This window comes from Pongo abelii, chromosome 14 (genome assembly GCF_028885655.2).
Source record: "Pongo abelii isolate AG06213 chromosome 14, NHGRI_mPonAbe1-v2.0_pri, whole genome shotgun sequence".
Lineage (NCBI taxonomy): Eukaryota > Metazoa > Chordata > Mammalia > Primates > Hominidae > Pongo > Pongo abelii.
In genome coordinates this window covers 64,525,111-64,538,364 of record NC_071999.2, presented here as the reverse complement: position 1 = coordinate 64,538,364, position 13,254 = coordinate 64,525,111, and the positions used below count along the sequence as shown (strand labels likewise).

The window sequence follows — 13,254 nt, the reverse complement described above, 5'->3', positions numbered from 1 at the left end:
CTCTCTTCAGAGCCGGCTTGCAGGAACGTTTAAGTCTGCTGAAGTTGCGCCGACCGTTGCCCCTTCACCCAGGTGCTCTGTCCCAGAGAAATGGGCGTTTTATCCATAAACCGCTGACTGGGGCTGCTGCCTTTCTTTCAGAGATGCCATGCCCAGAGAGGAGGAATTTAGAGAGGCAGTCTGGCTACAGTGGCTTTGCTAAGCTGCAGTGGGTTCCACCCAGTTCGAACTTCCCAGCAGCTTTGCTTACACTGTGAGGGGAAAACTGCCTACTCAAGGCTCAGTAATGGCAGACGCCCCTCTCCCCACCAAGCTTGAGCATCTCAGGTTGACTTCAGACTTCTGTGCTGGCATCAAGAATTTCAAGCCAGTTGATCTTCACTTGCTGGGCTTCGTGGGGGTGGGATCCACTGAGCAAGATCCCTTGGCTCCCTGGCTTCAGCCCCCTTTCCAGGGGAGTGATCGGTTCTGTCTTGCTGGTGTTCCAGGTGCCACTGGGGTACAAAAAAAAAAAAACCTCCTGCAGTTTGCTCGGTGTCTGCCCAAATGGCTGTGCAGTTTCATGGTTTAAACCCAGGGCCCTGGTGGTGTAGGTCCCTGAGGGACTCTTCTGGTCTGTAGGTTTTGGAGACTGTGGGAAAAGCCTAGTATCTGGGCTAGATAGCACCGTCCCTCATGGCACAGTCCCTCATGGCTTCCCTTAGCTAGGGAAGGGAGTTCCACAACCCCTTGTGCTTCCCAGGTGAGGTGATGCCCCACCCTGCTTCTGCTCATCCTCGGTGGGCTGCACCCACTATCTAACTAGTCCCAGTGAGATGAACTGGGTACCTCAGTTGGAAATGCAGAAATCACTTGCCTTCTGCGTTGATCTTTCTGGGAGCTACAGACAGGAGCTGTTCCTATTCCGCCATCTTGCCAGCCACACGATGTGAGGCATTATTCTTGTAATATAGTAACAATTTTTAGTTTAGAAATATGTATTTAAAAATAACAAAAAGAAAACAATAAATCTTTTAAAGTATTTCACTAAGTCCTTGAAACAGTTCACAGACCTCCTGTTAGAACTTCTGATTTCTAACTAAGGCAGAAGATGAATTGTTCTGAGAGACTTAATATGTAAGGATTAATCAGATTGGGGTTCCAGAGAACGCAGATGAAAGATTTGGGAAAGTGGGGAACAGTGGGGCATGGGTTGGTAGAAACAAGTAGCAAGCAATTTTGGGGTTGGAGGACTGAGTAAACAAGAAGGTTTAGTTTAGCATCTAACAAAGATGCAGTATGAAGTAGCTAATTTGAAGATTGTCACACAATGCATCCCGGACATTCTCTCATTGATGGGGAATGGTTTGCAACTCAGAAGGTACCAAGGACTTGGATTGATTACAATTCCAAAGAGCTCTAGTCTCTTGCACATAGGAAATTGGTTCTGTGAAGGAATTAAGCAGGAATTCATATGGATTGTGGAAGCAGCTAACATATCTTGGAAGCATTTTTGAATTGTTTCGTGCTTATTTTAATATTTCACTTTGGCTTCAGTACTCTCTTACAAGGAAATGAAGAGGAAACACATTGTTCCTTGTTTTTACTAATCTGGAAACAAGAAAGATGGAATCCTTAAAAGAAATTCTCAGCCTCGATCCTGAAAAAAAAAAAAAGAAAGAAAAAACAAAAAGTAATTCAACCCCATTCTTCTTTCATAACTGTTATTAAAGGGCCTTACTGAATTTATCCCTTTTTTGAGAGTCTTTCTTTGGGAGTCTCTTTCAGACTTCTGGAATGGACGATATGTGGTTTGTGGAAAGATCCAGATATTTTCATATCTCTTTTACACATATCAGCCACAGTGACACTGGATCATGTTGTTCCTGTTTTTTCTTAAAACTTTTTTAGAGATGGGATCTTGCTATAATTACTTAGGCTGGAGTACAGTGGCTATTCATAGGCACAGTCATGGCACACTACAGCTTCAAACTCCTGGGCTCAAGTGATCCTCCTGCCTCAGCCTCCCAAATAGCTGAGACTACAGGCACACTCCTGGGACTACAGGCACACTCCACTATGCTTAGCTTATCTCTGTTTTTCTCTTCCATGGCACTCTGTTGCTTTCCTCCATGTATTTATAAATTAATAAATTAATACTTCATATTTGATCAGTATCTGTCTCTCACTAGACTATAGGTGCCAAGAGAGTTTGCTCTTTTATCTACACTACCTAACACAGTACTTGGCATAGGTAGTTGCCATTGATTGATTGGTTAAATATATGCCCAAGGAACTGTTTTGCCTTTTTCTATTTTATTTTACATATTTCCTATGAAGAAAACATTTCAATCTGTTTTTAAGTCAGAACATTTTCTCACTTGAGGAGGGAATTTGACCATATCGACAAAGAACAAATTGTACAAGATGGCTAACAGTGCATGTGTAAATAATTTATGAATTAAAATGTTTTTGGGGTGTTAATTCTTCAAGTCAGATATTTACATTGTCTACTTCTCATTGATCTTGTTTGATTTTTCTCTTTGGTGGTATAATTGAACTTCTCGTCTTCATTGCTGAGAAGACAAAAGAGGTAGGTGGCTGTATTAGCTCATTCTCACGCTGATAATAAAGACATATCAGAGACTGGGTAATTTATAAAGGAAAGAGGCTTAATTGACTCACAGTTCAGCATGGCTGGGGAGGCCACAGGAAACTTACAATCATGGCAGAAGCAAACACATTCTTCTTCACATGGCAGCAGCAAGGAGAAGTGCCAAGCAAAAGCGGGGAAAGCCCCTTATAAAACCATCAGATCTCATGAGAACTAACTCACTATCACAAGAATGGGATAAGGGAAACTGCCCCCATGATTCAATTACCTCCCACTGGGTTGCTCCAATGACACGTGGGGATTATGGGAACTACAATTTAAGATGAGATTTGGGTGGAGACACAGCCAATCCTTATCAGTGTCATTAGAGCTTGGTTTCATTTCTGGCTTTATATGTGATTTGGGCAAGGCATAAGTTGTGAGTCTAAGCCTCATCCATTGTAAAACTGAGAAAAACTCATTTGGCTATATTGTTTCTCCACAGAATGTTGTGAGGATAAAACAAAATAATTAAACATGAATTTTCTTTTGGTAAAGGTATTCAATAAATGGTATATGTTTCTATGCATATGCACACATATATAATTATTCCTTTTGTTTTGGCGATGCCAAATTTTAATATAGTGTATAGTATTTGAATGATAGGGGATAACTCCATAAAAATGATAAAAAATAATGATGGCAACTATTTAGTAGTACTTTATAATGGCCAAGTGTTGAGTTAAATGCATATGTTTTCTTATTTAATTCTCCCAAAAATATGTTAATGACCTTTTTCTTTCCTATTTTCACCCCTGCCATTCTCATTTGAACTCACTCCAGTGAATAAGGCATTCGTACCCACGACTCCACTGAATCTTTTCCTCTCAGGGTTGCTATTGGCTTTTATGTTGCCAAGTGTCAGTGGTCCACTCTGCCCTCATCTCACTCAGCCCCACTGAACATATGACAGTAGGTTGTTCTTTCTCTCGATGCACTTTATTCACTTGGCTCTAGGACACCACCATTCCCATGGTTTTCCTGCATTGTCCTCATCTCCTTGACCTCTAAATATTGGAGAACCCTAGAGCTCAGATCCTGGCCCTCTTTTCTCTTCAATTTTAACATATTCCTATAGGGATCTCACTCAGTCCTCATAAACTAAATATGTTTTATTCTCAGATAATGCACAATTAAGATCCATTTTTGACCTCTTTCTTGAATACATATCATATTCAATAGTCGACTCAAAATTTACATGTGAATATCTAATTCATATCTCTAACTAAACTCTTCATAGTTCCTTTTCTTTTTACTTATTCCTGATTTAGTCTTCCCCATTTCAGTAAATGGCACTGCCATTTACCCAGTTACTTAGGCCCAAAACTTTAGAATCATTCTTATTTGTCACAACTCACAATCTATCAGAAGTTGCATTGAATCTACTTTAAATTCATCATGAATCCAACCACTTTTAGCTACTTCCAAGTGTTGTCTTCCCCTTTTAAGCCACCATCATCACTTGCCTGCCCTATTGGGACTGCCTTTACCTGGTCATCCTGTATCCACTCCTGATTCCCTAGGGTCTGCTCCCCACATAGGAGCCAAAGTGATCATTTCAAAACACAACTGGATCATGATACTCCCCTACTCAAAAGTGTGCAATGGCTTCCCATCACAGTTAGAATAAAATCCAAAATCCTACTGTAGCATAAAATTTCTCTATGAGTTACCTGGGCTACCTTTTATTTATTTATTTATTTATGTTTTGCGACAGAGTCTTGCTCTGCTGCCTATGCTGGAGTGCAGTGGCATGATCTTGGTTCACTGCAACCTCCGCCTCCCCGGTTCAAGCAATTCTGCCACCTCAACGTCCCCAGTGGTTGGCACTACAGGTGCCCGCCACCACGCCTGGCTAATTTTTGTATTTTTAGTAGAAACGGGGTTTCACTATGTTGCCCAGGCTGGTCTCGAATTCCTGATCTCAAGCGATCCATCTAGGCTAACTTTTAAATTCAACTCGTAAGTCAGTGAATAATAGTGTTACTGATTTCCTTGCTTCTTCTCAAATTCAGCAGAATATTCCTGCCAGGAGGTCTCTCATTTGTTCTTCCCTCTGCTTGAAATGCCCTTCCTCAAATATTCACATGGATCACCATCCCATATTCTTCATGTCTTGACTCAAATGATACCTCCTAAGAGGACTTACCAGCCCCTACTCTTGTCTGATCATGATTAGCTTACCTAGAATTCTTTTCTTTGGAATCATTATTACAATCTGAGATTATATTTAATTTCAATCTTGTTATTACAAGCTGTATGAGAGTAGTTCATGATCACATCCTTACCGTCTAGAACAGTGCTCAGCATATGGTAGTGTAAAATGTATTTTAAAAATTTACCTTTGGATACCCCTCTGTGATCAGTCTGATTTTCCATCTTTTATAGGAAAGGTAACTGAGACTCAGGGTGATCAAGTCACTTTGTCAAGATCATATAGTAAATGATACAGCCTGGATTCGTAGACTGATCTGACAGTAAATCTTACACTTCTAGGTACTATACCATATTGCTTTCCTTTTTATGCTATCCTGTCTTCACTCAATAATTTTGGAAATTAAGAATGCTGAATTTCCATAAACATTAAAGTTTTTAGAAGACTTACATGTGTGCTCACATTTCAGCCTTTGTTGCCTTCCTAGGATTTTTTTTTAAGGTTCACGAACATGCATGCTCACCAGCTTGTTTCAGCTTCCCTGAAGGAAGATTTAAAGAGGAGAAAAACACCTTGCAAAACACATCAATACAAAAGATTGTTAAAAAACAATCAATGACACATCACTGACAATTGGATAAATGTACAGATCCTTAGAATTTCAGACTGTAAAGTGAAATTGATATAGTCAGGTGACTTCTATCTCTTTGATCCCATGTGCAAGTTTAGCATAGGCCTGAAGCAGTACTTAAACCACAACAATGTTACAAGAGGAGCTATTGACTTTGGCATTAGAGAAGACCTAATGCCAGTTATTGAAGTAAGGTTTTACTGATTTTTAACACTAAAAAGATTTCTCTAAAAGTAGATCTAGCAATTGTCTTGTTAAAATGCTCTTAAGAAATGCTACACTGTCTCCTCTATTAGCCATTACTTCATTTTATCCACATTTAAAACAAAAATCTAAGTGCAGAAATCAAAACACACAGCTTACCAATTTTGTAGGAGTTTTGTCGATGTTTGAATAGAAGTGGAAAAGTTGTCATTCTTGTGGCAAGAGTTGGACATTTGAAGACACCTGAATAAGTTTTTCCTTTTCCATGAAATGTAATAGTTAGCATTTATGGAATCCTGGTTCTACTGCTACTGGTTGTGTGACCTTGTGTACATTACTTCTTTTTTGTGTTTCTGAGTCTGTAACCTGGGTATATTACTAGAACCAACCTCATGGGATTTTGGTGAGGGTTAGAAGAGAAAGTGCTAAGCACAGAAATGTGATTACTTGGGAAATGCTGCCAGCTATTATAATGTGTGTATGACCACTACACCAGTGTTTCTCATCCTTGGCACCACTGACATTTTGGGTTAGGTCATTCTTTATTGTGGGGTGCTATATGTATATGTAGGAAATTTAGCAGCATCTCTGGCCTCTACCCATTCCCACCAAAGCTGTGATAACCAAAAATGTCTCCAAACATTGCCAGATGCCTTCATGGGAGGCAAAAATACCCACTTGTTGAGAGTCACTGTATTAGACTAATGCTTTGTATATGCTATCTCATTTAATCTTCACAAACAAGCTTGTGGAATAGGTAATAATGTTATTTCATGTTTACAAATGAGGACAGTAGAACTTAAGACAGTTAAATATTTGCCCTAGACACACAGATGGTGAGAAATGGGCTGTTGGTAGACTCTGACTCTGCCTAACAACAAAGCTTTGATGGTGTGCTACTTGCATCGAACTCAATTAAGATTGTCTTTGGTAATGTCTCTAGTTAATAGGTTGCTCCCCTGCAAATCGGCAAGTCAACATTTCACTCTATTTCCACTAACCCCTGACTCAGGAGCCTATACTATCTTTATAGCCCATTCTCTTTCCTCCTCACAACTTGTTGCTCTTCTCTCTTTTGCATTGAAGAATGGTATACCTTTCTATTAGGACCAATTGGTGAGTGAGGCTTCACAATTCTCACAAAATATCAGTTGCACTCTCAGCTTGACATTAAAGCAAAAGTTTCTACCTTTAACTGGCAATAGATACAATCTGTGCTTCTGATACTTGTTACTAAGAATAACATTTAACTGACTTTTGCATAAAATTTATTACAAGCTTAATCGAGAAGAATGAATTCAGGAAGTATTATCTAAAGAATTTGTAGTGCTTTGAGGACTAAGCAGAGAATAAACAAAATAAATGGATAAGCCTTCTCTTGCTTAGAAATTAAGGAGGCCAGGTACAGTGGCTCATGCTTATAATCCCAGCACTTTGGGAAGCTGAGGCGGGAGGATCGCTGGAGCCCCAGAATTTGAGACAGTATTCAGATAGAAGGAGACGGAGAGGGAGATTAGGTACATTTTTCCATCTTTATCTTACTGAACCTCTCTGCTACATTTTTAACTTTTGTGGCTTTCATAATATTAACATTACGGATTCTCCTCCTATGCCTGATGAACTCCTTCTGTTTCCTTTCTTGGCTTCTGTTCTTTTTGGCAATGTCTGAAGTAATCGCCCCAGGGTTTGGTCCTCAATCCACAAGTCATCTCGCTTTCTATATTCTTTCAGCAATGTTATTCAGCCTTATGGTTTCAGATACCATTATTTACCAATGGATTTCAAGTCTGTGTCTTTAAGGCTATGCTCTAGCTTAAAACTTAACTGTTCAATTACCAAGTGAGCATCTCTAAGGAATGTTCCACAGTCACTGCTGTTTCAACAGGCTCCCCAAAATGGGCTTCATTTCCTTAGGTGGTGGCACCACCATCCACCCAGTTGCCTAAACTAGAGTTTGTCCATCATGTAGAATTTTGCAATTACTTACCTCTCCATGCCCAATCAATCACCAAGTTCTAATAACACTAATTCCTAAAGATTCCTTCAGTTCATCTTTTCTCTGCATATTTATTGTCACTGTCACTATCTTGTCATCAGAACTACTGCCATCACCACCCCAAAGATCATTAAGACAGGATAATGTCCAAGTTGTTAGCAATGGCTACCTAGCCTTTCTTGGTGCAGCCTCCACTGTTGCATTACTCTTTGTTCCCACTACTTGTCTCACAGTGAACACTCAAGCAACGCTTAACTCCTTGTGATTCTCTATACCAACCAGACTGATTTTCACTTCTCTGCCTTTGCCCAGCTGCTCCTTTTGTCTGGAATGCCCTTTCCCAATGATCTCATTTCAGAAAGTTTTTGGTAAACCTTACCATTCCCTCCCCAATACCTCTCTCTCGTAATCTCTACCTTGATATAGCTTCTGCATACACACAGCCAACTCTTTGGGACAAAGCCATAGCAAACATTTCATAAATGTTTGTTGAGTGAATGACTATGTCAGATATCTCACTGAATTGGTAGCAATCTACTTCACTAAAAGTGCTTTGTAAAATAATGATCTCAATGCAGTTAAGATTTTATGTGATTTACTGATGAGGGTTAGCCTAGACTCATAAATTCAGTAGAGGACTATTACTTTTATTCATCTAACCACCTTCAGTAAAGTATCAGACGTTTCCTTTGCTTGTGACAGAGATCCTGGCTTATCAAACTAGATGTTGGTATAAAGCTCTTTTGCAGTAGGAAGAAATGTGTGGACAGTGGAATTAGATTCTGGGTAGGAAAGCTGGATGTTTGATCCAGTATTTTTGTTCAAATCTCTTGCCTCCAACATACAGCCCTTGAAGCTATACCTCTCAGCATTACCTCTGGGGGAAGAGTAATGGGGAACATTCCAACAACAAATACAGGTACGTAGGTTAAAATTTTTTGCATTAAACACAATATTTAAAAATCGTACGTATAAAAATATAAAGTGGAAAACAGATATAGAGAGGATAGTTTTTTATATTACAAAAGTATTTCTGGCTTTACTGAAAGGACCATTGCAAAATTTATTCAAGCAATCATGTCTCAGTGAATTAGAATACTACATGATTTAAAAAAGTGTTACATACATTTTAGGAACAGATTGCACATATTAGAAGATACCTGTTCTTTTGATCCATAAATATACTTTTTTTTTTTTTTTTTTTTTTTTTTTTTGAGACGGAGTCTCGCTCTTTCGCCCAGGCCAGACTGCAGTGGCTCTATCTCGGCTCACTGCAAGCTCCACCTCCCAGGTTCACGCCATTCTCCTGCCTCAGCCTCCCGAGTAGCTGTGACTACAGGCGCCCACCAATGCACCTGGCTAATTTTTTGTATTTTTAGTAGAGACAGAGTTTCACCATGTTAGCCAGGATGGTCTCGATCTCCTGACCTCGTGATCTGCCCGCCTTGGCCTCCCAAAGTGCTGGGATTACAGGCGTGAGCCACCGTGCCTGGCCTAGATCCATAAATATACATTTCTTATTAGCGTTTATATTGTTATGTGAATATACATTCACTATCTCTTTTCAGGGGTGTTTAAATGTGACCATGTTTATGATTTATGCTATGTATTTGAACATGTATCATGCACATATGTAAAGTAACAAGCCTTTCAAATTGTCATTGTCCTGAATATTTATAAAATGTCACATCAGTGTTAATAAGAATTTCAAGTAATAGATATTCTGTGGCATATGCAATAGTTGTTGAGTATATCATTTAATGAACTAAAATTATTGGAATTTTTAGGATGTATCGTTATTGACCAGTTTTAACCAAAAACGCAAGAAGTTTCATTATTTTCTTTGTCAAAAATCTCTCTCACTGAGGGCTGAAAGACATCTATACAGTTATAAATAGCATCATAAGGATGTCAAACTTGACTCAGGTGGATCAACAAGCCATTATTCCTCTCATTTGTACTCATTTTTAATGATCAGCACCTGAGCTCAACAGTATTTTTGTGACAATTTCAATCTACAGGACTGAGAGAGCTGCTGTTTATCTATTTCTCACTGGAGACATTAGCATTAATGAGCTGACTCCTGCACTGCCTGGTGCTAACTGTGGGTCACATTTGTATGAAGGTAGCTGCTTCTTGAGGTGGCCCATGCCATCTCTATTTTCTGGACAACAGCTGGCAGATAAATCTTCCACTATTAACATCAGTGTGAACCGAATGCCAGCTACCTGCATTATGGCCTCGGGTCTAGGAAGGGAAGCATGGCACTATTAGCACAACCTATACACATTACCCTTAAGAAGCAGAAGGAGCTACATATATCAGGTGAACAAAAGACACCATTAGCCTTCCCCTTGTCCGTATACAGTTAACTGATACTGTTGCCCTCACTATTTTGAATCAACATGAACAAATTCAGAGCTACCAATATACTGATTCTAGATTGGCATAGTTTTCTTTTCTAGCGGTTTATAGATGTCTGCTGCAAAACAACTAGGGTTTATTCATTGAAACAATTACTTTGATTTTCAATCATGTACATTCTCTGAAATCCACTAATATTAATAACATTTTGTGTGCATGTGTGTTGAAGAGGGAGGGGAAAAATTACCATATTATTTTCAATGTAAAAGTTGTTTCTGTTCTTGGTAGGGAAATTAAGCTCTTAGAGCAAATATGACCCTGAAGATCTGTTCTTAACTAAAAAGAAATATTATTGCATTACTATTTATTAAAAATTTTAAAAAGTAGTTTAGATTTTTTTTTTTTTTTTTTTTTTTTGAGACAGAGTCTCGCTCTGTTGCTCAGGCTGGAGTGCAGTGGCACTATCTAGGCTCACTGCAACTTCTGCCCCTCGGGTTCAAGGGATTCTCGTGCCTCAGCCTCACGAATAGCTGGGACTACAGGCGCACACCACCATGCACGGCTAATTTTTTTGTACTTTTTTTTTTTTTTTAAGTAGAGACGTGGTTTCGCCATGTTCCCCAGGCTGGCCTCGAACTCCAGAGCTCAGACAATCCACCTGACTCGGCCTTCCAAAGTGCTAGGATTAGAGACGTGAGCCACCGTATCCTGCCTAAAAAGTAGTTCTGATTGGCAGAACTTTGCATAACAAATGTTTCCTTCTTTACTTCCTGGGATTCTCACAGTTCTTTGCACTTTCAATCTTAGAGTAGGATAACATCTGATCAATTTAATTGTTGATGATCCAGAACATCTCCCAGTAAAAATTCTTTTTGCTTTGAGCAAAGGATGAATAAATTTGGGAAGGATTGAAAGTATCCCTTAAAAGGTGGCTGCACAATGGCAAAGCAAACAACTGGAAATTGAAAACTGGTTATTTGCTTTATTTTAGGTGAAAAAAAGGGAAAATCTCATTATTTAGATTTAGTTTTTAAAATGAACAAAATGAATTACTTGTTGAGATACATACCAAACCTAGACTGCAAACACATGTCTTATGGACAAATTATTCTGACTTTATACCTCAGAAAAATAGTTTCATATCCATTTTTTCCTGGTGCAAATAGATGAGTTCTTGCTATTTGCATCATTTGGAAAACAAAACCATCAGAATTACTTTCTTTATTTGCTCCCCAAGGACATAGTTTTATCATTAAATTTAGGAAGTAGATAAATGCTGAAATCACATAAACAGATCCCATTGTATATAAATAAGCCAATTTAAAGTAATTTAGTAAGGGAAAGGTTCTATTGCTTTCTTAATTTTTTTTCTGAACACTTTGCTTCATTGTAACATGTACTGGGCCTGCATGTTTTAATGTTCTCTTTTCTCTTTACATCCCCCTTTGGGGTTTCAGTCCACTAAATTCAAAAATCATTGCCTTTCAGGGATTTATTGGTATTTAAAAGCAGATCCCAACATCTTACAAATTGCAGTTGTAGCCTGTGTAAGGTGATGGTCAATAAATAAGGGAGAATAAGAACACTAAAGCTAGATTGTGAGAGAAGAAAAGGAAAAAAGCTTACTACATTCTTTCTAAACAAACAAAAAAGGCATAATTGGAAAAATTCATTTTTATGTTTCCTTACATTAGATGGGACCACTGAGTGAAACATTCTCTGATGAATTACTCCTGTAATCTGTGTAGGAAAAACAGCTACTGGCAAATTAAAGAGTCGTGGAACAGAGCCATGAGAACTAAATGGCTAAAAATGAAAACAGGCAAACATTTGAGAGTATTCTACAGAATACAGATCTTTCAACACCTCCCCCTTTTCACTGGTTAATTCATCGTCATGGAAACAGAATTTATCAAAATGTTCTTGCTCACTCCTAGTGACCCAGTGAGTAGACTTAGAGAGCTGGTGAAAGGTAACTCAGGCTGAAGCAATTTTTACAAATGATATGCTGCAGTTCATACATTGGTGAATTTTGAATGGTGCCATTGTGTCGGTTGAACAGGTTTCCAAATCTCAAAGGGTTCACTTTTTTGTTTGTTTTTTAAAAATCTGCCAGGCAGAGAAACCAGAAACCTTTGCTAGTGAGTGAGCACAGGTGACTAACTCCATGGAAAGTGGGCGAATTTAGGTTTGAACTCACCTTTCCCCCTCAATTTTCTCCCCCCCCCCCCACCCCCACTTGTCTAAAGGATGTTCAAATCCAGAATTTGGTAGACATTTCTTTGGTTAATTTATCTGCCTCAGCAGCTCTCTTCTGTTCTGTAGCTCAGAAATACAAAAATCCCTCATTCCTCATTGTAACCATCTCTTCTTATCTTTACCAAAAGCTAGGTGTTGGTAATCAAAGCCTGGCACATCTGGGCAGCTTGCAGCTGACACCTTTGCCAGACTAGAATTAACCCTACAATGGAGTACCTTCTTGGATTCAGGAAAATGACTCGAGGGATTCCCTAAGGAAAAGTGCCATTTCACTGTTTTTAAAAAATTAGACATCATCTTTGTAGCTGCCAAATTCAAGGAAGGTTGATTTTTTACTTTATTTTATGTTTGCAATTAGTGACTTGTTGTCATGGAAACCACGCTTCAGATGATTCTTGAACTTAAATGGCTGAATGTGATCAGGCAGACGCCTTCCTCTTTTTTAGGCTCAGTAGTCAATGTCTCTCTATTTAGTTATTCTGATAACAGAATCACATGAAACATCTATAAACAGGCAAAATAATAACATGGGGCAACATCAATTAAAACTGAATATTCAATAATTCATTCTTTAATTAAGGCTCTTTCCTCCTTTCCTGAAGCTGTAACCTTTCAAGTGTTAAAACCGACATAAGAACTAAATCATTTAGTAAAAGAAATCTTTTCTAATTAGCTGTTTCCGATACACTAATGAAGAAAAACAGGATTTGAAATTCCTTTTTGGTTTTTAATGTTTTGATATAGAAAGAAAAGTGAAAGGGCTTCGTTTGGAAAGTCTATTCAAGGTGAAATAACTATGGTTTGAGGCTGTAGCCTCTCTCTGTGTGTTTCTTTTGTCTCTGCGTGAGGGAGGGTTGGGGTTTATCACGGAAACAGCATAGCCCACTCATGGTTTCTGGCAGCCAGATAATTAATCTATATTGAGACTGCAGGCAAAGTGTCCGTGTTTGCATCTGTGACTACTCTGTGTTAGAGCTGGAAAATGAAAACTTCCAACCATCAGAGCAGCTCAT

The 13,254-nt window shown here is 38.8% G+C and overlaps 1 long non-coding RNA gene across 2 annotated transcripts; it reads right to left on the bottom strand.

Annotated features, from left to right (window-relative positions):
* Positions 1-1,494: 1,494 nt before the first annotated feature.
* LOC129049544 (uncharacterized) lies at positions 1,495-11,848 on the bottom strand. Of its 2 annotated transcripts, XR_008512708.1 has the most exons (4): positions 11,672-11,846; positions 5,238-5,328; positions 2,485-2,555; positions 1,495-1,639 (listed from the first exon to the last, which is right to left on the bottom strand). It is a non-coding gene; the product is annotated as an uncharacterized LOC129049544 (long non-coding RNA). The 2 variants fall into 2 exon arrangements; XR_008512707.1 differs by lacking the exon at positions 1,495-1,639 and having other exon boundaries at positions 2,308-2,555; positions 11,672-11,848.
* Between the last annotated feature and the right edge of the window lie 1,406 nt (positions 11,849-13,254).